At 40.3% G+C, this 26,660-nt stretch overlaps 1 long non-coding RNA gene across 6 annotated transcripts in view; it reads left to right on the forward strand.

Moving 5' to 3' along the window:
• The window catches only part of LOC101476487 (uncharacterized), a 138,732-nt gene that overhangs the window by 88,039 nt on the left and 24,033 nt on the right, over positions 1–26,660 (forward strand). For 5 of the 6 annotated variants that reach the window (XR_013100768.1, XR_001167859.4, XR_001167860.4 and 2 more), the window contains exons 4-5: positions 3,290–3,565; positions 23,645–23,701. This is a non-coding gene — a long non-coding RNA (uncharacterized LOC101476487). Of the gene's footprint in view, positions 1–3,289; positions 3,566–8,629; positions 8,693–23,644; positions 23,702–26,660 lie in introns of all 6 variants that reach the window. The other variant, XR_013100771.1, reaches the window with a different exon arrangement.

Raw genomic sequence — 26,660 nt, forward strand, 5'->3', positions numbered from 1 at the left:
TCCAAGTCGAGGAAGGCCATGTGGATGGTCTTGGACTTCTCTCGGTGCTTCTCCAAAAGCAGGCGGGCAGCATGGATGGCGTCCGTCGTGCCACGCCCCCTGATGAAGCCACATTGGTTGGGCGTTAAGTTGATGATTTCTCGCATCCTGGCGTCGATGATCCGTTCGAAAACCTTCATGGTATGGCTTAGGAGTCGGATCGGGCGGTAGTTGGAGCATTCAGCCACATCGCCTTTCCCTTTCCAGATGGGCACCGTTATGCTGGTTGACCAGGCTGCTGGGACGGTCCCGTCTCTGATGATGCTATTGAACAGGCTGGCGAGGACTAAGGCGCCTTGGCGCCCGAGCAGCTTCCAGACTTCAGCTGGTATGTCGTCTGGTCCGGTCGCTTTACCATTCTTCATATTTTTAACGGCTGTTTCCACTTCCTTGATGGTGATTGGCGGGACAGGTCCTGGGACGGGCGGGGCACTGTGGATTGGCTGGTGAGGGAACTCCACGTTGCAGATATCGGAGAAATACTCGCTCCAGCGATTGAGGATGGCGGGCGGGTCGCGGAGGGTTTGATGGTTGGCATCCTTGATGTGTTTGACCTGGCCAATATCCTGTGTTGCTCGATGGCGGCTGCTGGCAAGGCGGTAGATTTTGTTCGCTCCTCCGGGCGTGTCCAACTCTTCATACAGTTGGTCATAGTGCGATGCCTTTGCCGCTGCTACCGCCTTCTTTGCGGCCGATCGTAGGGCCCTGTATTGCTGGTAGTCGCCATCGCTGCGGGATTGAAGCCACACTTTGAGTGCCGACTTCTTTTCCTTGATGGTTTGCTGCACGCTATCATTCCACCACCATACTTGCTTGTCGATGAAGTGCTTCCCTGGCTTCGTCGCCCCCAAGGGTGTTGCCTGCTGCGTCACGTATTTGACTGGCGATGTTCTCCCAAGCCTTGTCCACTGGCTCATTGGAGTCCACGTCGAGGTGTTCAAGGGCGTCCATAAGCTGCTGTTTGCACTCAGGGAGGCGCCACCACTTGATCTTCTCCACCGTCGTGGTTGGTGTTCTTCGTCGTCGTTGGCCAAGGTTGAGTCGGAGATCCATCACAAGTAGCCGATGTTGAGGGCCAATATTGGTTGATGGTATGACTTTTACGTTCGTGACTAGGCTGAGATGGGGTCTTCGGACTAGCCAGTAGTCGATTTGGGTGTCTCTGCCGCCGCTGGAGTACGTGATGAGGTGTGCCGGCTTCTTTTTGAAGAAGGTGTTGGTCACGGCAAGATCGTGGGCCTCTGCGTAGTCCAGTACCCGGCAACCGTCGTCGTTTCTGGTCCCAAATCCTTGGCCGCCATGGAATAGGTGATATCCGTCTCTCCCCTTGCCTACATGTCCATTTAGGTCGCCGCCTACCGCCACGTGTTCCTCAGGGCTAATCGTTTGCAGGTGGTCGTCGAGGGCGCGCCAGAATTCTGTCTTCTCCTCGTCGGGGCAGTTGGTCTGTGGTGCATAGCAGGAGATAATCCGTAACTGTTCCTTGATTAATGCACTTATATGTGGAAATAAATCTGTCTGGAGACCATCTTTGAAAGGCAGAGTACAAAAGTAAAACCTTTCCCCACAAGGCAATTTCCTTAACAGACAGTAGACCAACACAACACAATACATAATTATAGTACATCGTACAAAACACAATACAAGGTCCAAATATCCTACACTGTTAGAAAAACAAACAAAAAGAAGAACAGATGGAACAAAGGACAACCTGTATCTATTAGTATTATCTTCGTACAACTTAAACTTTAGCCCTAATAGAAGCATCTGGAACTCGATGTAAAGGATGCTGACAATCCCAAATAGTGGTTGTAGCTTGAAGAAAGATAGCTGTAAGTCAGCTGTCAGTGGAAACTAAAACTTACCTCTACAAAGATTATAAGAGTCTAAAAAAACAAATTTTATTGTTGTTAGAAAATTTGTAATATTGTGGCACAAGCAGAACTTTCAGGCTGCGCCTTTTTGCTTCTCAGAAGGTTAGTATAAGTCTCAGCAGACGAGTGTCTGTGCTTTTGATTATTAAAGTAGGAATTAATGTCATCGCCCTTGCAGACAGACAAAAAGCTGTCTTGTGTCAGTTTTTCCAATATTTGCACATTTAATCAGCATCAGCATCTTGATCATCTTACTAATGTGCAAACCTTCAGATGCATTGCCTCAAACAGTCCGTGCTATTATTGAAATAAACGACACCAGAATCTTTTGATTCTACGAGCTCAATTTATGTACATGAAAACACAGCCTGCATTTCATTCAGTTGTCGCATGCAGTGCGCCTATAATTAGAGTGATTTACTGAGGCAACAGATAATTATATAATCATAGGCTGTGAATGTGTTGTATACTCATTTAGGGAGTGAAGCTGGAATCGATATTTCTACACATAACCGAGGTTGCTTTAGTTCAAGAGGAAGCAGTATAATAAAATATCGCCTAAAGCCTGAAAAGTTGATACTTGTTTAGTAACATCCAATAACTTCTGTGTCTCAATTAGATTCCTATCAGTTATCCTAATATGCTCTTTACTGAGTGATGGAAACGTAACTAGAATCTTTCATTTGTTGCATAAACATCACAGATAAGGCAGTGTGTCTGCTTCAATTGGAAATACAGTATATTACAATCCAATGAGTACGCCATCACCTGTGGTCCAACATCAGCTCCAAAAGCTGCTATTGCTATAAATTTTAAGCTTTGGAGCTAAAAGGAAGTATAGATGCCACCATGTATGAGTCAGGTCCTCTAACCACCCATAAATGTGAAAATAGTTAATGTGTTTCCATGCTGGTTCAAATGTCTATTTCTGCATCATTTGTGGTCCCAACCTCAGTTCCTTCTTCTCTAAACCAATAAGATGTATGAGTCAGGTTCCTTTAGCCATTTATAAGCATGGCATTGAGCAGACAGCCACCCATAAATGTCTTTGCCTGTGTCTCCAACTATTGCCAAAAGTCTTATTGCAGGGACTCTAAATGTCTTCTTAACCTGTTGATGAATATGTTTTTTCACTTTTCAAGATTTCAGGATGTGTTTCGTAGAAATAATATATGTCTTTTTTCGCAGGCAACTCTTCTTTCCTCTCTCCTTCATAAAAGTCGACATTTTACTCTATCTCCTTATTTTTCATTCTGTCAGTGTTTCTGACTTAATCTCTTTCTTAGTGTTTGGTGACTGTGTATGAATCAGGCCTTCTGGTGCATTTAGTTACATTTTCCTCCTTTTTTCTCTTGCTCACTGTCATTCTTTGTCAGGTCCTCTTGGCCATAGACTGAAATGCTGACAGACGATGCCCATGAATGATGAATGATGACTGGAGGTCTGTCTGGTGCCAGCAGAATGCATAATACAGCATCGATACAGCAATCGCAGTCCTCCTCAGCAGAAACATGGTGCAGTTTCTTTATCACATTATTGGAAGATTTGCCCCAAGCAGGACAGCAGGACCACTCAAAGTGGAAATCAACCGCAATGTTGAATGTTGTTTCGGTTGGAGTCCTAAATGAAGCAGCATTACAAAGAGTTTTCTGGTGAGTGCTGAAATGATCATGTCAGGATAAAAACAATAACCCGAATAGATTTTTTGTTAATCTTGTTATACACATATCTTTGTTCTTATCTCTGTATAGGATAAACCATATTTAATCTTAATCTACTCTAACGTGCTGTAATGTGACCAGATATTATAGCTACAGCCTTTCAGTGTGTATATATGTGATTTACATTTTATACTTTATAGGTCTTTGTTTGGATATGTTTCAAACTTTTAATGTGGATGTGAGTTCATATCTTTTTTTGCATACAGTCAGTGTGTATGTGTGTGTGTTTGCAGTGGGTGAATGGAAGCACATATACATTGACTTGAGGCATGTTTACACTTCTGCATTTATGTGCTACTGATTAGGTGTGAAAAGTGGCACCCAGAGTGTATGGGGAGTGAACTATATGTGTCTGCATGCAGACCCCTATAGTCTAGGGATGTATGGCAGTGTTGAAGCATGTTGTGGATATATTACTGTGTGTGTGTGTGTGTGTGTGTGTGTCTGTGTATTCCTAGTATGTAGGTCATCGGTGTATTCCTGATGAAATGTAGTCCTCTGGAGAACCCTACAGATATGAGGGCCTAAATTAGACACTATTATCTGTGTGTGTGTGTATGAGAGAGAGAGCTATACACATTTGCCGGACCAGAGCTTCACAGACATGTGTTTTCAATTTTGTGCATGCTTTTACATGTAAGAGCAGCATCACGAGTGTGTGTTTGTCCATCTGTGTGCGTAGGTGTTAAATTGCATGTAATTTCAAACATTATGTATTTATGTATGTGAATGAAAATGACACAGTGGTATCATCTGACAGACTCGTTGCCTATTATCACTGACCTGGGACTGTAAACCTCGGCCCTTGATTTTAACGACTGTTGGCACAGAAAGCCTGTCCATATTGTCACATTACCAAGCCAAACTGCTAATAAGCCTCAAGCACCACTCCAAGAAGAGTATGTGACCAAATGTAGGAAACACACACTCTGCTGCATAACATACACAAGAGGTGCATTTGCAGGAGTGATGAAGTTAGTTTTAAGGGTGACTGACTTTTATAACATGTAAAAAAAAGTGTTTGATGTCTTTTTGTACGTCTTTAACACTGAAATTTCAGTTTTGGAAATCCATTCAAAGCTATTACTCTTACATCTTGGTGTTTTGTATAGCTGCTGTTGGAGAAACAGGGCAATGATGATTAGGTTTCTTTAAAGTATACAGGACATACATATTTTGTGTCACTTTCTAGATACAAAATGTGTCTTTCTGAATACCCTGTGATCTTAGTGCTGTTGAAACATTACATATAATCCCCTTTCATTTCGAGATGTCTACATTTCCAGGCAGCCGACTGTCAGTAAGTCACAGGGACAATATGCAGTCAATCTGTCAAACCAATTCAGAATTTTGCCAGAGCTCAGCCCAAAAGTTATATTCAACCTGAGAGAGATGAATGGGAGTGAGAATGTCTACCTTTGAAAAGCTTCATGCTTTGACCAAATCATATGCTGTCACTCCTAAGCTTTAGAAGGCCTGCACTTTTCATCAAAGCCGTTGATGGCTACCTTTCACAGTACTGTCGAATACACCCTCAAAAGCTTCCCTCCCTCCTTTCCTTCCATCCCCTCCCAAATCTCTTTCTTCTTCCCTCCGATGTCTACTACCCCCCTGCCCCTCCACCCAATCCTTCCATTCCCCTTGTCCTTAATCCCTCCCCTCCCTCCTCTCCTCAATCAAACCCTCAAATCCCTCCAGGTTTTTTTCCCCCCTGTGTGTATGTGTGACTTCAGTACTGTCAAGATAGATGAAACAAGAAAAATTCAGATTCATCACAGTCATAACCTGCCATGATGATAATCCACTGCTATTCTTCCCTTGTGGCATTAGGCCGATGTTACTGGCCTTTTTGGGGTTTATTTGCATATTTGTTTCCCCTTTGTTTCTTTTGATGAATTATTTACTGTGGAGTAAAAATGACAGCAGAGATCAGTGATGATTGCTGTCACGGGCGGATGTGAGTTCTTTTCTCCTCTTTGTAATTGTTCTCTTCTTTGCTGATTTTCAATCAAGCTTTTTTTCTTTACTCATATTTCCTGGTGACAACAGACAATAAAGTGGGGGGGAAAACACACAGATATTTTAACATTGCCAGTGAAACCTTTCCACTGTCTAGCGGGAACGAAGCTTCCTTTGTTGTCGTAGTGATTATAGGGTAGGGAAAAGCTGCAAAAAGAGGAGAAAAGGGAGAGAGAAGGGATCAAATGGAAAAATACTGTGAACACAAATGTGCTAGGAGGACCACCTCACACACCTCCCACACACACACACACACACACACACACACACACACACACACACACACACACACACACACACACACACACACAGGGCAATTGAGTGAAAACACACACATCCTGCCCTTCATCATCCAACCATAAAAGAGACTTGATTAGAATAAGATAAACGACTAATAATAGTCGAGCAGTGCAGTTTGCGATCCTTTCAACTTTCTAACTGGAAACAGAAACGTCTTGCTGAGTTTCCAGGAGCTTAAGGTTTAGGCAGCATGTGTATTTGCAAACAAAACAATGTCTTTCGAGTTGTAATCACAGTGAGCTGTGTCCACATGCCTTGATTGTAAAGCCTCAGAAACATTGTCTTCGCAGTGTGTATCAGGATCTACCCTCATGTACACACACTTCCACGCGCGCACACACAACACACACTGCCACCCTGTCCCTGTGTTGGCCTATCCAAGAATAACAATGCATAATTCATGTTCCAAAGTCTCGTCTGCAGACAAAAGTCAGCGCTTGCATTTATTATTTATTGAAAACAGCTCACATGATGAATCCTTTAACAAACAGACTAAGCACTGTACCTATTTCTTTTTCTCATGCTGTTTGTGTTTTGGCATAGATTTAAGTAGGCTCATTAGCAGAGATGAGGATGCGAGGAGAGGAGAAGAATGGCAGGGAAGAGAGAGGTGAAGTGAGCCTGTGTGTGTGTGAGAGAGAGAGAGAGAAAGAGGAAATGAGGCGAAGGGATAAAGGGATAATTTTTTGAAAAGGTGTGAATTAATGAGTCTTGGGCGTCGCAGACTAATTAATACAAAAATGAAATGCTTTGAGCGCTAAGTTTAAGGCCTTCATTACATTTAAACAATGAAAGTTTACCCCGCTAACCGCTGGGTGTTTGACTTTACTTAACTGCACTGAAAAACCTGGATGTAACAGATTTGTGTTGCTACATAATAACCGAATCTTTTTTCCATGGCTGTTGCAGTGCTGCAGCAGTGCTACACTCCAGCAGAATCAGTCCAAGCAAACACCCGTGCACACCCGCTTTCCAATGTCATGGCTGCACTTGTTGTGTGGGCAGTTTGCCTTGAAGACGGGGAGCAATTTATTGTAGAGTGAAGGGACCCTGTGCTATCCTATGCTAATGCAGTCATCATTTATTCCAGAGTACTTGTATTTTTTTCTCTCTCTCTCTTTCTCCTTCTACTCCACCCCCTTCACCATCCATCACTCTTTCAAGCCATGAGGTATTATCTTTGCGGAACGTTTTATATTCAGTCTTCCTTTAGATGGGTGGAGGCGCGCGCACACACAGTCATTTTTGTTAAATAAAAACGCAATCAAATCTGGTCTCGCAAAGGTTGAATAATTGATGTGTTATGTTAAAAAAGGAATGAAATAATCATAGCCTGTTGGATGTTGGAAGAATATCAAACCCAGCATTGGTGCTTGGCAGACTGGGCTGAGCAGGGACGGCTGCCCTGTAAAATAATAATGAACAGCAAAGAGTAAGGAGATTAGGAGATTTTTGTTCTGCACTGTACCTGACACTTTGTAAATGCCCACCCATGCTTTTGTTATACAGCGTGACCAGGATCCATCTATCCTGCACTGACAAATCAAAATTTTCTGTAAATGATTCATTTGGTGTGCCATTCCAGCAGCTCTGCAAAAATGGGTGCAGTAGTAGGTACACACGAAGTTGCTGTTGTCGTTGCCGCTATGGAAACAATACATCTTAGGCATATTATTTTTTTATTTAACCATTTGCCAAAGCGTCAAATAACAATAATGTTGTCATTTATATTAGATATTAACAAAGTCACAATACCAGACCAGACTAAATAATAAATCTGAATAGCATTCTAATAAACATACTTGATGTTGCAGTGATTCATGGTCAGCTCATCAGCATTCAGCTTTACTAGTCTACAGTATAAGCTCTTAGGGGTGATGAATGAAATAATATCTGCTTGTTTGCCACTGTAGACTAGTGGGACCTGTTTTCACAGCCATAAAAGTCAGCTATGAATATATACATAGTGTACATCTCTTTATGGATCATGCGTACACATCCACAAACACAGACTCCAAATAATATCATTGTTTCAAATGAAGATGAACTGTTTTTATAGTAAGGAACACCTTTAAGATTGTGCCCATTCGGTATGTAGCAACCGTGCAAAATGAGCATATTCATTCACAGCTCCACTGAGTCGTGTGCAGCCGAGCATTGCTCACCGATAGCGTTTTTATTAATGTTTCAGATTTCCATTAACCAGATGTGTCTGGGTCAAGAGGTGCATTTGTCCTCTCTTTTAATGTGGTGATTGCAGCTAGGGTTTTATTGATACTTAAAGATGCTGTACAGGATGCTGTGTGAGCAGCATGATAAGCTGCTTGATTGTAAGTAAGAAGGGCAGGCAAAAAAATATGTGTGTGTGTGTCTTGTTCGGGGATCACTGAGACAAAAACTTGTCATTTACTTATATATTTATTTCCTTCTTGATTCACTAAAGGATAATATGAAATACACTCAGCGTGCATTAGGCCTTTATATATTCAGCGCACCACTGCAAACCTATAGACAGCCACAAAACATGTACAAACAGTGCCATTTTATCTGTGCTTCTCAGTTTTTCTTTATTCTGCCAAACCCTTCCCTCCATCCCTTTTCTGTGCCCTCTGACTAGTCAAACAGTGTTCTACTCAGGGGGCTTATTTTATTAATTCACCATTTCCTCTGTTACAGGCCGCTTTCATTGTAGTCCACATAGCAAGAAGACCACCTCATAGGGATTTTCCTCTTCACCAGGTAACCACAAAGGGTAAAAGAAGCACATTATCCACATGTACAACACCCAACCCCTCCCACACACGCAAGCTTTTTGTGCTATATTGTGCTGACCACCGTCGCAGCAGGAAAAACACAAGCGCGCACACACATAGCATATTATCTTTATGAGGTGTTATACACCAGTGACCACCAACACAGGGTCTCAGTGTTCTCTAATCCACACTCAGACTGAAAAGACTGTTCCATGCAGTAGAGGGATTACACTGTCGGATTAATGTGAGTTTTAATTTGAGTCATTTTGAGAGCCCGTGATAATAGGAATAGGTGCAGGGAATAATACCACTGCTCCGATATGAACTGAAATGTGGTACAACTTTATATTATTTTATTACAGCTGAGTCGGCTTCAGTGAGACACACATTGTTTGCGTGCGTGTTTGTCCTTGTTTGTCTCACTGGAGATGAGCACGCAGAAGCTTTATAAGTCTGTGAAACCTGCTATTATCACTATGGCTAGCACAGATATTGGAGTGGCTCAAGGAAAAAGTTTTCATTTAGAGTCACTGATTAGCTGCTTATTGTGCCCAAAACAATTTTGAAGTTATTATGAAAAGAAGGCAAAATGCATTGTTTGGAATTTTATTTATTTATTTTATAGATTTTCCACTTTTAGAGATTTCAGACCTGCAGTGAACAAACATTACTCTGCTTTTTCCCCTCTCAGTCCTCATCCGTTTGTATCAGCATGTTACTGCTTTTCAGCCTTTTCTGACTCTAAATGAATCAAATGCTGCTGTTGTGTTATCCAACAGTGGTTGGAGAAGGCAGCATTACCAAAATTATTTTGACTTTGTGCAATGAATTTGTTATATCATTGTCTTTGAAATGGTTGTTCTAAAGATGGGGTCCACTTGTAGTCAGTTGTTGTCTTCAAAGCAACTTCAGTGCATCAAGATGGTTATAAAAAGGGCAATAAGACTAAGGTAGTTCGCTGCTATCGGTCTGCTATCAGTGAATGGAGTTAAGTTGCCATTCGCTTGCAATCTGTTTGTGAATTTGGTGAAAATGGCAAATCTGTTTCTGTCTGCATACAAAAGAAATTCACATTAAACAGAAATTTAAGTCCAGTAAGAACCTTATAGATCTGAAAGAGAAATTCAGAAACGGCTCCACAAATAGTGACATAGTTGCTCTAGGAGGGCAAAATGACAGGCGCTTGACAACCTATCTTTTCTGAAGGATTGATTCTGAATTTGGCTTCCAGCTCCCGATTGCAAAGAGATGCATCACAGATGAGAAATACTCATTTATGCAGACAGATTCTGATTGCAACATGGTGGGATTGAGTCTACATAGTTTAGGTACCTAAATCTAAACTAAAGGCAATAGGTGAACCCACTGCTACCCTCGCTGACGGCAGCAACTTCTGACAGAAGAGTACTATTTGACACCCAGGGATGAAAACACTGTCTGTTTTCTTTATATTTGATCATTCTTTGTGCATTACCAGTACGAAACAGTTCTTGTGTATAGAACCCAGTGCTTGCAGTCCTCCATTCTAGGCAAAATAAACAACAGCTGCTATCAAATATGGTAGATTAACTCCAAAACAGAGAGAGCCCAGAAACATGATATGATGTTCATTCCAAAGTCATATTCTTATTATACTATTGATACAACTCTGGCGATTGTTATAATCCTAACAATATAATCCTAGAAGTAAGCAATTTTAGTAAAACGTGTAAGTGGTGTTTATAGATCATTCATTTTTTTCTACATGAATAGAGGCAGAAAAAAGCTTTTTCTCTAGAGTGAAGATACTTTCTCTACGAGCAACAACAAAATCATGGTTTTCAGTTCAGTGGATGCGATGTTATATATTGTTGGGTTTTTATTTTCTACTTCTAGAAGGAGGAGAGCTGTTTGGAGTTGGGGTTAAAAAAAGAAGAAGAAGAAGAAGACGGGTTGTATTTTAGTTAATTCAGATTCAGGTTGGATTAATTAGATTTTGCACAGTATCTGTGTAGTGCAATATGGCTTCATCTCCCCTGTAGGAGATTACAACAATCGAATCCCAAATTCTCTGTGGTTGTTGATCCATATTGCTTTTGAAAAACTCACTGCTGAACTGTTCTCTGAAATTGCTTGCTGGAATTTTCATCAGTCTGTTGACTTAAAATTAAAAATAAAAAGTCAATAGATTTGTTAAACAACAGAAATGACTCTTACTGGGAGTGACTGGGAAAGAAATGAATTCCATCACTGCGTAGACCACATCATCTCCTTTGGCTCTGCACCACCGTCCTCTCTCGCTGTGATCAGACAGTCAGTGGTGATTTCATTTTACATAAAGTAGAGGAAACTACAGTTAAAGTGCCATATCTCAACTTTGACTTGAAGTTTATGTTAAGTTTATGAAACTTACAAAAGAAAAGGTTTAAAAGTAATTGGACATGTGACACTGTGTGGGCAGCTCTCGCTTTATTTAAACGTTTTCATACAAAATATGCTGTAATTACGTGCCATCTGCAAGTAAAGACAAGAAAAGCAAATGAAGTAAGCATAATAGAAACACTCAAGAAGCACATCTGATAAAACAAGGCCAATTGCTTTGCTGAAATCAAACATTCTAAAAACAACGGTGTTCACAGAAGAAATGGCAGGGAACATTATATTAACAACATTGCACGCCATGTTGGTAATGTATTTTGCGTTTTAAACAACCCCCCCAAAGAAGAGCTTTGAGAACTTTTCTTGAAGGCTACTCAAAGAAATTATTGGGACACTTGCCTAAAAGTTCTAAGGTGGTTATAACAAACATTGACTTTCGAGCACATTAGAAATGCACAAATTGTGCTTGCACATTTAGATAAATCCCTCAACCTATATCCCATTTTCCAACCAAAATATGAAGAAATGAGGGGTCACTCAAGACTTTTGCATAGTACTGTATATAGGATCATAGCACTCAGAACTCATTAGAGAATGATTAACCTGGACAGCGTCTCATAATTTAACAGGATAATGATACTAAGAATATACAGCCAAAGACATTTTTCAGTGTAAAGAGGTGGAACATTGTTAGTTTGGCAAGCATTTAAGGTCCTCAATCTTGAGAATCCATCAAAATCCATCCATGCAGGCTTCAAGCCATGTTCTTGTAGCCAGACCACAGCAGGTTTGGATCTGTCAGTGTCCCATGAGAAATTAGTGGCTAATAAGGTTGCTGCTACAGCATGTTTTAGCTATAACAAGGTAACAATAACAAAGGTTTATGCAGTTTTAGACCAAGTATGTTTTTGAAGTGACTTTCTGGGAATCACAATTTTTTCTTAATAAGACGGTAAGAAATATCTAATCATGTACAAACTACATATCAATCTGCACTCAGTGCATGCTAGCTTTCTGAACTGTGCAGTCTGTGCCTTTTCCCAGCTTCTGTGCTATATCCCATGATTCATCTGACTTGTAACAGTTGTGTTTTATGAAAGCCTTTTTTCAAACAGTTTCCAACTTTGATTTCCCAGGTTCAGTGTATTAAACACTCTAATATGATACATTTTAAATTTTATATACACAGCCTGTTGTCATAACTCCTAAGGAAACAAAATAAATTTGAAGTCTAATTTCAGTTTTCAGTCAATACGTCAGTTGGTTCGCAGCTGTCAAACATTCATCTACTAAGAAGAATTTGAAAACATTCGGATCCTTTACAGAGGGGTTGTTACAAGGTATCAAAATGTCTAAAAAAAAAAACCCACTACCCAAGACAAAGAGATTACCCCAGCACTCCTCAGCGCGATGATTTTTTGAAGCCCCTCAGAAGAGCATTTGAGCTTTGTATAAAGGAAAAACAACACAGGAGAAGCACCGGGACATACAGTGCAAACTCCAAAACACAATACACAAAGAGATGCAGTGCAAGCTACAAGAAGAAGACCAAGAGATGCAGTGCAAGCTCCAGCAATTCGAGAAGAAAAATGAAGGGCTTCAAGTGATGTTTAATGAAGCATTCAAAAGAAATACACAACTGCAACAAGAGAAAGAAGATCAAGAACCTTCAGTGTAAGCTTCAAGAAAAAGACCAGGAGATGCAATGCAAGCTCCAGTGCATGGAGAAGAATATGAAGGGCTTCAAGTGATGTTTAAACAAGCACTCAAAAGAAATGCACAACTACTGAAGGACAAAGAACAACTGGAAGAGATGCAAAAAGAAATGCAACATGATCTCCAAGAGTTTGAGAAGAAAAGTACAGTTAAGAGTATTATACAACAAAGCAAATGACAAAAACATTGAAATTGAGGACGAGAAACAAGAACTAGAAAAAATATGCACAGAAAGCAGAGTAAAATCTAAGCAATGGTGAGCAAAAATACCCATTTGCAACAAAGTGCAGTACACAAACACTGAAATGCAAGAGGAGAAGCAACGACAGAAAATAAATACATAAAGACATCCAGTGTACACTTCACGACCTGCAGAGGAGACATCAAGAGTTACTGGCCATATCTGACAAAGTACAACAAACAAACAACGTCATGCACAAGGAAAGGAAAGTTCAACAAGAAAAACATTAAAAGAAAACTGCAAGAGAAAAACAAAGAGCTCAAAGAAAAGCACGAAGAAAAGCAGGAAAAATTAGAAGAACTGGAGAAAAGGTGTAAGAAACTTGAGCTGCAGCATACAGAGCTTTTCAATGAGATGACAAACCTCACAGCGCAGAACAAAGATCTGCAGGAACTGTGCCTGCAAAAGAAGAAAAAGCACTTCAGGTTTTTCATGAAGAAGGACTCCGCTGCTTCTTTAGTTCAGCCAGGAAAAGAGTAGCCTGATCCTCCTCCTGCAGGGGCAAAGTAGACAATAAATGATGAAAATAAATTTAAATAAATAATGTCGTTTAGGAACACTACTGAATGTTACTTAAGAAAATCTGAATAAGGTAAACTGAGCTTTATTTAACCTGACGCTCTGTATTAAGATTTGTTGACAGGTTTGAATTGGATAACAGGATGAAGGCAAAGAATAACTCACGAAACGTTTAAGAATAATTCACCTTAATTGGATAACTGGACATACGTAAAGTCTCACTTTAACCATTTGTCTTTGTTTTATGAAGAAACGTTTACATTTATAGTGTCGACTAATCGGTAAGGGTGTGACAAATTAAGTATGAAAACAGCAAAGGGGTCAGTTGAAGCTGCACACATGTGTGTGGACTGTCACAATATGCAGATCAATTGCAACTGTGAAATTAATGCAGAATTATTCTGTAGAGCATGGATCCCTTAGAACGTACCATCACGTGCACAAGAAAACCCCATTTACACAAAAAGGAAGCGTCATTCAGAGTTGCAGCTGTTGAGTAGAAATGCATGTACTGAGTGTAGATTGCTATGTAGTTCATTAGATATTTCTTATATTAGCTTGTTAGCTCGTATTTTATGAAAGTCCATTCCATTTTTTCAAAGAGTTTCCAACTGTGATTTCCCAGGTTCAACGTATTAAACACCCCATTAACTTTGAAAGAGCCTTCATTTTTATTTGAAATTGACTGGTCTGCCAAACAAACAAATAAGTAACTGTCCAAATGCTTGGATCTGGATGCCAATAAATTCTGCAAATACTAACCAAGTGAACAAAAGAGTTGCACACACTTACTTTAAGACATATATGATTTTTTAATGTAATTGCATAAATCTCCCTCTGCAAGAAATGCAATGAGAAGTTCAGTGCAGCTGCTGTTCGCTTCTTCTGAAGCTGTTCTAAAGAACTTTGGTGATCTTTTTCCCATTTTCTTGGTTTCCCACTGACTTGGTACTGTATCATATCTGTAGCCTTAGCGATGGGTGTCAACCTCACAGGGAACAGAGATTATTCCAACACTGACAGTTACTCACAGCTATCTGGGCATGTCTAAAGAAGCTATATGCATCATTTAAGGTAGAAATTATTATTAATGTCCTTTGATGATAAGAATATGGTTAATAATTATTAATACATATCCTTATTCATTTGTAGTGCAGACTCAAAGTTCCCTAGCTTTTGCTGGCTAGCAGTAATGCACAATTCATAAACTTGTTTTATTTGTTTTTGTTTCTTTAAATATAAAGGCTAAACTCACAGCATTTCTTCCTCTCTGAATACACCTTCTGGGAAAAGAACAACTACAGAATTGGAAGAGTCTATAATGTAAATAGAAAGAACCACGGACCAGATTTTAAACTGAAATCGCCTTTCATGCTGACGTACACTTGAACAGAACACGCAGCAGCTGGTAAAATTGCAATGTTTTGCGCGCTAATTTGGTATGTGCTTCAAAATCAGCAAATTGGGACAACCTTGCTGAAATGGAGATGCTTTTGGCAAGTGAAATGGCCTGCCTCATATATTATGCTAAAAAAATACACATTTGAAAGGAACGTCTGACGCTGTAAGCAGGAAATTGGGGGTAAATTGGCACATTCTCTCAGCTTAAGTTAATTGTGCTCGTGCTATTGTCAGGGCATTTGCAGGGTGACAGACAGATGGGCGAGGGCTGACACATGTATTTGGAAGAGTTTAAAATTCAAATGCTCCTCATGTGTGAATGCAGACACCTGCGGTAATCAGCTGGCTGGTGTGTATGTGGTGTGAGTGACGTGCAACCTTGTATTTACCCATAAGCCTCTCTGTCCCTGCCCGTCTTGCTGTCAGGGTTCCTCCTTGTTTTCTGGTGTCAGGTATGCTGTCACGTTTTCCTGAGTGATTAAAAACCCTGGAAGGAAAAAAAAAAACACTGTGTACTGTGGTTATATTTTCTAAAAGGAGTTTTAAAGTAAGGAGGCAAGGTATTTATTTCTGTTTGAGCTCCTGGGCATGGTTGATCTCTGTGCTATTAAAAATTCATTCACTGATAAAATACCCCCACTCCCCACCCCCAACGCGTTCCTCTCCATCTCCCTTCCCCTGTCTCCCTCTGTAGAACGCTCATTTTCTCAATGGTATCTCTGTTTCTTTGTGTCAGTTCACTTCACTTTATTGGCATGGGGTGTGATTCACTGTCTCTATCTCTCTTTGTTCGTGTTGTCTCTCCTTTCATTCTGCGTCTCCTTCCCTCTCTTTCCTCGCTCTTCAAAAATCTGCCATGGAAGCGAGACAGAAGAGCGCCTGCTGTTTCTCTGACACACTCTTCCTCTCTTAAATCAAAACCAACTGAGGCGAAATCAGGTTATTACCTTAGCAGTGTTTCTTCTCTCTCCCTCGCACCCATTCTTCCATTTTTGCCCAAGGTCTATGAAATTTTACACTTTGAAAAGAAAGGGCAGCCGCTCAGTCAGACGAATGGGTGCGAGCTGAATTTGAAAGGAGATTGCTGCATAAATAAAACAGAAAAAATAAATAGCCTACTGAAGTGTGAGATGGATGTCTGACAGGGCCTGACGATGTATGCGTGCGCATGTGTGTGTGTTTGTGTGCATACTCTTGCCCCTCGGTCTGCCTTCAAACGCTACACCTCAGACCCCTCACACGCACGTACCCGTTACAGGGGGTGGTGTTATCAAGTTTGTTGTGGTCAAATATTTGTGATTTCTTTACTGCCTTTCATCCTTGGAGGCAAATAAGGATAAGCATTTATCAGTATGTGATCTCAGAGAGTTGGAAGAGCTCCATAAGTTCTCCGAAAGGAACAAGTTTTGAATGTATACTACACACAGACGAAAGATGGGGAATAAGGGAAAACACAAAGTAAAGACCTAACTTTCAGCAGAGGTGAGCAGACTGAATGGAAAGCTGAAAATAAAGGGAAAAAGTCCATTTAAAATGCATGCATTCAAGTGATACAGATGGAAAGGGATGAAAGAAGTTATAACAAATTGAACAGAGTAAAGAGTTGAAGGAGAGGAGCCCAAAAAAGCAAGGGCGGTCAGTAAACAGCACGGCAGAGAGTCAAGCAGACATAAACAACTGCAGCTAAAGATGGATGATAAAGACGGAGGAACGGCTGTATCGGTGATGAACGATCAGCAATGTGGACGGGCAAATGAATGATTTGAGGAGAAGAAAGGGGAGGGAAAGGTTGTAAACAAGTCAGAATAACCTCATAAGAATGGCATATCCACCAGAGCTAGGATGGATTGTTGTATGTTATACAAAAAATAAAGGAAAGTTGTCACAATGAAGTAACCTTTGCATGACCTTGGATTGAAAGGGAAAGTAGGAAAGTGACAAAGTTAAAATCTAGCACAGCACGGAGATCAAGGACGCAGATTGTTGAGAGAGGGAATGAGCACGGAATAATGAAAAACATGTAAAATAAATACCTAACCTTCTGTTTGCTTTTCAAAAGTACAAATAGAATAAGATGTCGGCGCTTTGTAGACGACACAAACGTGTTTTCAATGAGGCTGCTGTATGGAGAGACCAGGTTGATTAGGAGCTGTGTCATCTTTTGCCAAGACTCGCTTTCTTTGAATAAATACAAGAATCTTTGGAAGACTCAAGAGTGTGTCTCTTTGTGCACTTGTGCATGTCTGCCTGTTTGCCTCTTTGTACAAGGCCCAGATGATCGGGTCAGACTCACACTTCTGTGCGTCCATGACCTGCCAACAACACCTCCACATTAACGCAGGAGAAGCAGTTGATACCACGGACCTAATGAGCACACTTGAGCATGTGAAAATAAAGCAGGGCGGCTCAACTGTAAGACTTTTTTTTGTTTCTTTTTCTTCCTCCTGACAGGCTTACCTTTGTAACACAGATTTTTCTTTGTAAAATTTGGCTATGATGAATTGAGCTGGATGTGAAGCCAGCCATATATGCAGCAGGGAAGTTCTTTTCAAGTCCAATTTACCTGATATGTCTTTGAACTGGAGGAAATGGGAACATCTGTTTAAAAGCCCCAAAAATATATGGGAGTAAAAGCTCCAAAAGGCCCCTGCTGACCCTTGGTTCAGTCAAACAGTAGTGCTGCTTTTTAATGTGCAGACTGCTAAACCACTTTGTGCTGCTTGTATTTCTGTCATAGAACTAAACCTGATAACGAACTGTTGTATATTTATAGCTCCCAGATAGTGTCTCGTCACACCTTCTTGTCTATACCATATTACGTGACTGTATTCATGTCAGCTGCACTTTAATTAAATGCAGACATCTTTTCATTCCCTACATTTGTTATCACTTTGAAACAAATCCATCACACCTTTTTTGCACACATGATTTGAAGCCTGAACAAATCTTAGCAGGGCTTAATAAATGAAATCAATTCATGATTTTTACTTTTTTTTTTTTTTTAAACAACCTGAATTCCTCAGTGGTGAGAACTAAACAAGGCTCCTACATTCATCCCAGCAGCCCACCCTCTCTCACCTGTGCAAATTACTGTGTGTAAACAGATTGGATCGCACTAGCTTCATGTGGTTAGCCACTTCCCTAGCTGGGACAGGCTCCACTCAGGAGAAATAAACCATTTCCTGTTCACCGAGGGAACGATATGCTCAACTGTAACATACTGTAATTCTTTCCAGACGCTGGGTAGATTTGATCTTGTTGGAAAAAGTGCAGTACTAACAGGAGACATGTTCAGTAATGCAGAATACTTTAAACACATTCATAGGTTTCATTTCTTTAATGGGTGCATGCTAAAATATTGAAATAAAAACATGGAGTTAAACCCAGTGTACTACCTGCAGTCATTTTAAATTACTCCATATAGGACAAGATGTCTTGTAATCCTTAATGTGGGTTCCTTAAGGGTCAGCTTGAATTAACAGTCATCTGGGCCCTTTATTTCCTTTGGGCGTGTAACTGTTTTAAACTCCCAAAGTAAACTCCACGCCTTGCAAATGTGTAGCTGTTCTGTTTCTTACTCAGTGAAAAAGCTTATGTAAGCTTAAAAAAATATCATTTTATTGTAACATTATTCATTATTATTTATTGTTTGTGTCATCTCTCTGAGATACTTACTTTATATGTAATCAGTCATCCAAACAGTTCATTATGAATTGGACACAAGAAACAGATTTGGCTGCAGATGCAGTGCAGAACCATCCTTGTTTGAACCCGTGGAAGATCCTCCAGTGCCGGATATATCTCAATGCATCTTCTAGTCTTCTGCTTAGTTATCACACTGATAATCCTAAAACTGTGAAAACAGACACTATCCTTAATTGGTTTGTATCATATCTCTGAAAAACGCATAGTTTACTGTCACTTTGGAATGTAATTTGATGTCTTTTTTTAATGAATGCTATTGCAATATTGGGCTAGACCCTCAATGCTACTGATGACATCTAATCTTCGTGACAGCTTATTTTGCAGGCTGACTTCTCTTGATCTCCCACACTGATATGCAGAGTGTAAATGTTTGAATGTTTTATCGCACAAGTGAAAACGGGAAAGACAGAGGTTTAAAAATATGGGCTCAGTTGCAGTAGGCATTGGATTAATTATACAACGATTCAATAATTGCAGTATATTTAAATATTAAAAAACATTATGAACATTTAAAGTGAATGAGTTAGGAAGATCATTAATGGATAATGAGTTTAGGAATATACGATGTGTTATGTGTTAGTGCTTTGATAGGATCATCAATCCTATACACTTTTTATTTGGTTAACGGGAGCTTCACAAGGTCTCCTCATACCCTGCTCTAATTTTTAAGTCCGACCTTGTGTTGGCGTGTGTGTATGTGTGTGAGTGCGTGTGCATGTATATGTAATAAAGAAGAATTTCACTTAGTGTGGAGACATATCCTGGCAAATCCACAGCTCAAAACACACAAGCAGTAAGTTTCCTTGACCTCAAATGTTGTTAAAATATTCACGAGTACAAAATATTGTTTCTTCCTCTTGATTTTACCTGATTTTCAACCTTCTTTTCTTCCTTTAATCTTTTTCTCTTGTTAGCCCACAGACTGTGTTCTGTAGTACCACAGGAGTTCTGTCGTCTGCAGAACAATTATGTCAATTATCTCGCATTTAAATGGTTTCCAGAGAGGAGTTCCTTGGCTAATAACAGTCAAATGAAGTGACAACTAACCAATTAATCTCACTCTAATTGCTCAGTAGGTACAGTCAATCAATCATAATGCCCCTCTCTCTGTACTTTCTTCCTTGCTTTCAGCGCACATTTTACACTCGGTAGCTTGGCTCACTACATGTCAATCAAATATTAATTCATCCTTTCGCTCCTGTGGGGATGGAAGTGCATTCCAGTGTGTTGACTTCATGGCTATGCTGCTAGTCAGCACATTTGACTTCTATCGTGACAATGTTTGCTTGAAAATGCTTTATGGGCAAATTAAAAGAGTAAAGCAACAGTAGAGATAGGGAGGCCATTCATTTCATAATTGCATGTTTGCAGCTTTGATCATGTTACATAGACAAACATTAGCTCACTGTTAGTCTATATTTAATAGTCTAAATTGCCAAATCACTGCTCCATATGCTAGAGACCAAGAGCCTTTGAACTGACAGTTTCACAGACTCGAATGTTATGATATATCTTGTGAGATTTACACTATGTGCAGCTTTGCTTTCTGCACCCTTGCACACATGTATCCAGAGCCACAAGCTTGAGTGAAGCACAGAGCTGAGCAGCTAAAATCTGCCTGAGTGCTTTACTGAAATAATTTATTCCGGTGTCATTCCAGAAAAAAAAAGGTCACATTTGCAATTTGCAGCAGTGGTGATGGAAATCTGAAAAACAAACTATTACTGTTTAGTACGTTTAAAAAAGTTGAAAAATGACACTTTAATGTGAGCTTTGTGAGGTTTTTGGGAGAGCTTATTTATGTGGTCAGCATTATGAGGAGGTAGGGTTAGTGAGTGACTCATTAAAAAAAAGGAAACAGCAAAGAATGTGAGCCTGTGTTTTGTCCTAAAGTGGGAGAATCCGCTCACCACTCCAAAAATTTGGAGTTCGTAACATAATGCTGGGTTTCCCTACAAGTAATGCTAGTCAAAAATGTCCATACAAAATCTATTGGTTTCTCTGAATCGTATTTTTTTGGCATAACAAGATATTTTCACTGAGCACGTATTGACAATAATATCCAAGTTTTATTCCAGTCTTATTTATCCTGGCACATTTAATCTCAAGAGCTGCTCATTAAACGTCTGTCTTTAACAAATTCCCATCAGCGAGATGTTAGTCACCTGCACGCTATTAAAACATCACAACATTGAGATAGTCATTCTTAATTCTCTCATATTAACACTTTACATCAGGTGCATCAGGGTCTGTGAGTGTGTGTCATTCACTACAAGTGCTTGAGTAAAAGTGCTAACAAAAAACTTGCTATTTTAACAAACGGGGATGCCATTTATTCTCCACAAAACTGCACTTTTATTATAAATCGTGTTTTGGACACTTTGGATTTTTGAAGTTGTGCCTTGAAGCTACTGCTCACTTATTTTAAATTTCTCAGTCTCCAAATGTTATTGCAATAAATGTGTTTATTGAGTCAAAACTTGTTGGATATTTTGTTCAGAGTGATCCCACACAAATGCCATAGTGCTGTCTTCTATGGTTAATGTAGTAAACCCATAATGTCAGCGCTTATTATACTAGCTATTGATTTTTCAAATTTGCGTCCTTTTGCCCCTTTTGATGTGTATATTCATAGAAATTAAGCATAAATATCATCACAAAGACTCAACTCAAAACAGAAATTTTGATTAGTAAATGTAAACCCCAGAGGAGCACTCAACAGTCAAGCAGATATCACTGCCAGCAAAGTCCTTGAAACTGCTGTGAACCTCAAATGTTTGCCGTTCACATCAGTGCAACAACACAGTTGATGTGGAATAGGCAGGCCTCCTGCCATATTTGCAGTTTCAGGATTTAGCCTGAAATAACAAAACAGTTCTTAATAGTTCTTAGTTAAGCTCTGCAGGGCCTACATGCAGTATAAAACTGACCGCAGTACTCTGGCATTACATGTAATTAGTTGCTGCCCAGCACTGCCCGCCATGTATTCTGTCAACAACAAATGTATATCTGCAGGTTGTATTAACTGCAGCTATACATGAATTGGCTCAAAAGTCTGAAATTGATTGGGGGGGAAGAAAAATCTGCCATGTGGGCACGTATGCTTCGTCCCACACTGTCACGGCTCGTGGTGTCAAATGTTGTCTGAAAATATTGTTTTCCCTCAGTGATGTTTAATTGTTCCTCAACCAATTCCCCTTTCCATTCTCATTCCCACCACTAATTAGGAATGGAATTTAACTAGCAATGACTTTAGCGGGGAATCAGAACACACCCAGCCATTATAAAAAACCTAGGGACCCATAATGTGGTGTGGACTTGGCCACTGAAACCATGGGGTGGAGAGACATGAGGAGAGAGCTGCTGCTTCTCTCTGCTGCTCTTTGCATTTTTGGTTCTGGTCTTTGTTGCCATTGGCCTGTCATGAGAAGTTTCTCTCTTCCCATTTTGAAATTGTTTTCTGTTTGTGTTCCTCTGCTCTTCTGGCTTTTTTTTGTTTTCCTCTCAACATCTCTCCGTTTCTCTCTTGACCTTTAGTGTCACCTCATTCTTTTTCCTCCACCCTCGCTCACACACACACACACACACACACACACACACACACACACACACACACGCGCGCGCGCTCTTCCTCCTTCCCACTCTCTCCTGCCACAGTAAGACCTAATATGAACTTTTGCTAGGAGCTGAGATCTATTTTATTGCCAGTGTTACTGTGAATGCCTTCATAAATTTAATGCTGTAATGCCTTTGAACAGCCTTCAAGTCCTCAGATTCATAAACACACACGCGCACGCACACACACACAGATACACGCACAGTTGCTCCCATTTTTTCCCACTTTTCTTTATGAACTTCCCAACACATGCACAATCGCACACGCACAGATGTGATGTGTGAATGAGGTCTTTGAGGTTGTTTTTGCTCACATCAGACACAGCAGCCCCAGTGTTTGTTTGCAATTTCCACTGGCTCCGGTCCACTCCACCAAACCCATGGGAATTTGTGGATCAGCATCTTCTCAAAAAGCTCCTGGGCGTCACAGTGTACGAGTGAGCACAGAGCGAGTGCAATGGGTGCAGTGATGCTGTTAGTTTTATGTGGTATTTCAGATGTACTCTATGTGCCATAGTTTATGGTAGAATTTAATAGGCAGTGCTGTAGTTTAAGACTGACAGTGTCATTAAATTACTAAATCACTGCAAAAAAAAAAAGTAAATATATACAGTTTGTCCTTTTCAGTTTCTTTTAGTAAATATTTCATTCTGAGTCCTGCAGAAAGTTAAGAGGCTCTTGAAATTAAATTTGATGTATGTTTCTCTTCATACTTTTGCTATTGGGTTTTACACACTGTATTATTATTCTCACACAATAACACTCAGAATACAGCCTACAAGGCTGTTTTTAACCAGAATATTTAAGGACTGTATAAGCTACAGTGTTTAGCTGCTGTTTAGCTGCTGTAATTTAAGCTAAATATATATACTGTGTAAAAAATGTCAAGACTGGAAGCTAACTACAGTGTTTTATGTAAATGCGGAGCAGATGTTCTTATTGAAGTGATGTCAGTGTGTAAATAATGTTAAACATACACGGCAGCACAGTAACAGTGAATCATTAGCACCTGCAGTAGGAACATACAGCAAATTTAAAAAAATACATAAATAAAATTGAATTGAACTGAACCTGCTGTAGGTTGAAATTAATAATGCACAGTTCAGTAGAGGCACAGTGAGTTTGTTTCATGGGTTGTTTGGCTTGTGATATAGATCATAGGCACTCACATGCATTAGGAGACATGTAAAGAAATCTTCAGAAAGATGAATAAAGGTTTGGCGTTTAGACTTCAAACTCACAGAGAACAGTCTCAGAGATGACGTAAAATCATCTCGTGTAGCACGCCGCATTGTCATTCATAGCCTGGAAGCAGACATCTGAAGCTTTGCGTGTAACTGGAGAGTAACATGTGTAGGTAAACAGTGTTACTGTTTGTTTCAGGTGTGTCAGAGTGAGGCTCAGTGGGAAAGATTGCTGTGTCTAGACAGGAGTGTGAGGGTAAGTGTAACATTTTCTCTTTGTTGTAACTTACGGCAAAGACGTGTCTACGTCTCTCAGTTTTCACCCCCTGTTCTCTTTTCTGCAACCCTGATTATTTTTTCTGTTGCCTCCCTCTCTCTCTCTCTGTTTCTGTGCTCCTACAGCTGATTGCATAAATAATTTACGGCATGTAAATCCTTAGCAGCTGTTTGCTCCTCTTTGCCCCGTTTGTTCCTGTTTTCTTTCTTCCAGGTTAACATGGGACTTTTCTCAACCTTGTCACCTCTCCTCCCCTCTCTCTCCCTTTCTGCCTCTGTGCCTGGGGTTAACCTATCTTTCTTTCTCTCTAATTACACTGTTCTCAGTTCCAGCCCTTGTGTCTTCCCATGGGTTTCCATGTCTTTATGTAAGGAGTGGCTTTTTCTTGTATTGATGGGAATTTTGACTTGTAAGTCCATAGCTGTTGTTGTGTATTTGCATGTGGATGTGTGTGTCTTCCACTGTGCGCTTCTGCATGTAGATTGCTGCTCCACAAGACAGCCACCGTGTGGCTTCAGACCCTTACAATCAAGACGCTTATATGGGCTTATTGTGATTACAGTTCTTAGCTGTGCCTATGTACAATTTCGTCTGTCACTCCAGGCTTCAAATCCTCTAAGAAGGATCTCCAATTCAAATTGCGCTGTCAAATTAAGTTTTCTTCTTTTCTGCCGTAGTCCCCTCAATCCATTCCCTAGGTTGGACATGAAGCAATTTTATGTTAAAAAAGAAATAATAATAATACTAAAAAAAAAGAGTCGCTCTGCACAAGAGAATCTATCAGAAAATTGTATGAGGCCAAATTCAAGGGGGGAAAAAAGATGAACAACAAAAGGAAAACTTTACCTTTGGCTCTGTTAAGTCATTTCTTTTCCCCTATTCAATTTCCATTGTTTAAGACTGGGGCTGATCTTTCCAATATTGCTGCTAATCTAACTTCAAAGGGATGCCGGTATGTTAAAACACTTTTTAATTGTGATAAGGAATACGCTTTCATGCTTAAACCCCTTCTCCTCTGTTCGTCTGGACAGAACCCACAAATGCAGAGGCTGTTTTTTCACTCGGCAATTAAAATTAGAATTGGTCACATTTTTCACTGTCAGCCATTTCCTTTGCACACAAAGACATGCGGGCCACACAAGCGTGCGCGTACAGACATATGCAAACCCAGATACATACAATACACATGGTGTTTTTGCTCAGTTGAACCATATCTAAAATAGCTTGCATGAAGACCATTAAAGAAGAAGAAAAAAAATCCTCCTCAAAACTAAAACAACCCTTAAGACCGTGCGGGTCTGGTAGGGCTGATGATTCACCACAAGCTTCCCTGTTACTTCTATGAGACATGCGATGCAGGCTGCGCCTTGTTGTCCAGAGATAACAGATTAACATGATTGCTGAGTGAATCATTTGCACTCTAGTGCTTTTGACATGGAAGATTCTTGAGGCTTTGATACTTGCACAATATTTTGAAGGAGTGGAGCAGTAAGATGTAATTCTGTTGTGACAAAATCAATTTGGATAAAAGCACAATGTAAAAAGCAAGAGTGGCATGAAAATGAAGTATTGGTTACAGCTGATAGGGAAATTGTCTATTTTGCCTCAGAGCTTTGAATATGAGTGCATCTAAAAAAAATTTCATAAGAAGAGTGAAAATTTGAGGAATGGGGAAAAACAAATATACTGTGCTTGCTGCCCAACCCAGTCACGTGATGGGTTTTTGTGTTTCCCATCCAGGATGCATTTAAATGTACGTCTGTAAATCAAAGCTTTTTTAAATATACATGAAGTGGCTCAGTATTCTCCGAGAATAGTTGTAATCTGGAGAGATGTGTCCTTGTGTCTTTGCTTATGGCCCATGTTGAACAGGGACATTTGTCATACTTAAAAATTTAATTTCCTCTGTTGCAGCTCCTCCACACTTATTTATCTAGTCTTATATGATATGTGAAAAAGTGTAAGAGGTGGGTCACTGAATCCTTCTTTTCAAGGTTCATCAAAAACTAGTGACAAAGAGCTGTTTTTTCCCACTAGAACTCCATGAACAACAGAATCTGTCAGTAATAAAAAATACCAGCAATTTATCTGACCCTTGCTGAGCAAGCAAGACACAAACTTGCAGAAATACGATGTATTACTGCTCCCCCTACAGTCAACTCACAGTTAGACAGATAGCCACTTATATTTGAGTGGTGATGATGTGTCTGTTCGTCACACGAAAGCAGACACACACAGACACACAAAAAAGTCGGCGCAGTCCTGTGACCACACACCAAACTTCAGCTTGTACCATCTCCTGTAGGCTGCAAGAATGCTGGAGTGACAAAGGCAGCACTTTGGACAGCTGGCACAGGTTCAGGTGTGGGCCAATAACTTGCCTGTAGTGGAAAAGTCCTTTTGTGACTTTGCAGTCGAGACAGGCAGCTCTGTTCTTCCCTGCAGCAGCACTCACATTTCACACTCAGTTTGAGCATTTGCAGTATGTCAAAAATCCTGACTGAGTGTTTCGCTGACATGACTTAGACAAGGATTTGTTTCTGCATTTGAGGAACAAATTACTAGTGACGGCACAGAAGTAGAACCTTCTTGAATCCATGTCCACTCTGTCTAGATTCTTGTTTTTCAGTCTGAACCAGTTATGTGCATGTGCGGTTGTGTATGTGCTTAAATGTGTTCATGTCTGTGCTTGTTTTCCCGTGAGATTTATTTGCATGTGTGACTGCGCGTGTGACCCTGTGTGGCTGCGTGACCCGATTGTGAGTCTACAGTACTCGGCAGAGTGAGTGAGGTCTGTGAATCTGTTTTGCTTTTTTTGGGGTTGTTGTGCAGCATGGCCTCATTACCCAGGTGTTTACCCCTAACCACAGGAAGCTCTTGTCAGTGACGACTGTCTGCCGGCAAACATTGCCTGAGGGAAAGAAAGACAGGGAGGAAG

The sequence above is a fragment of the Maylandia zebra genome, linkage group LG11, assembly GCF_041146795.1.
Source record: "Maylandia zebra isolate NMK-2024a linkage group LG11, Mzebra_GT3a, whole genome shotgun sequence".
Lineage (NCBI taxonomy): Eukaryota > Metazoa > Chordata > Actinopteri > Cichliformes > Cichlidae > Maylandia > Maylandia zebra.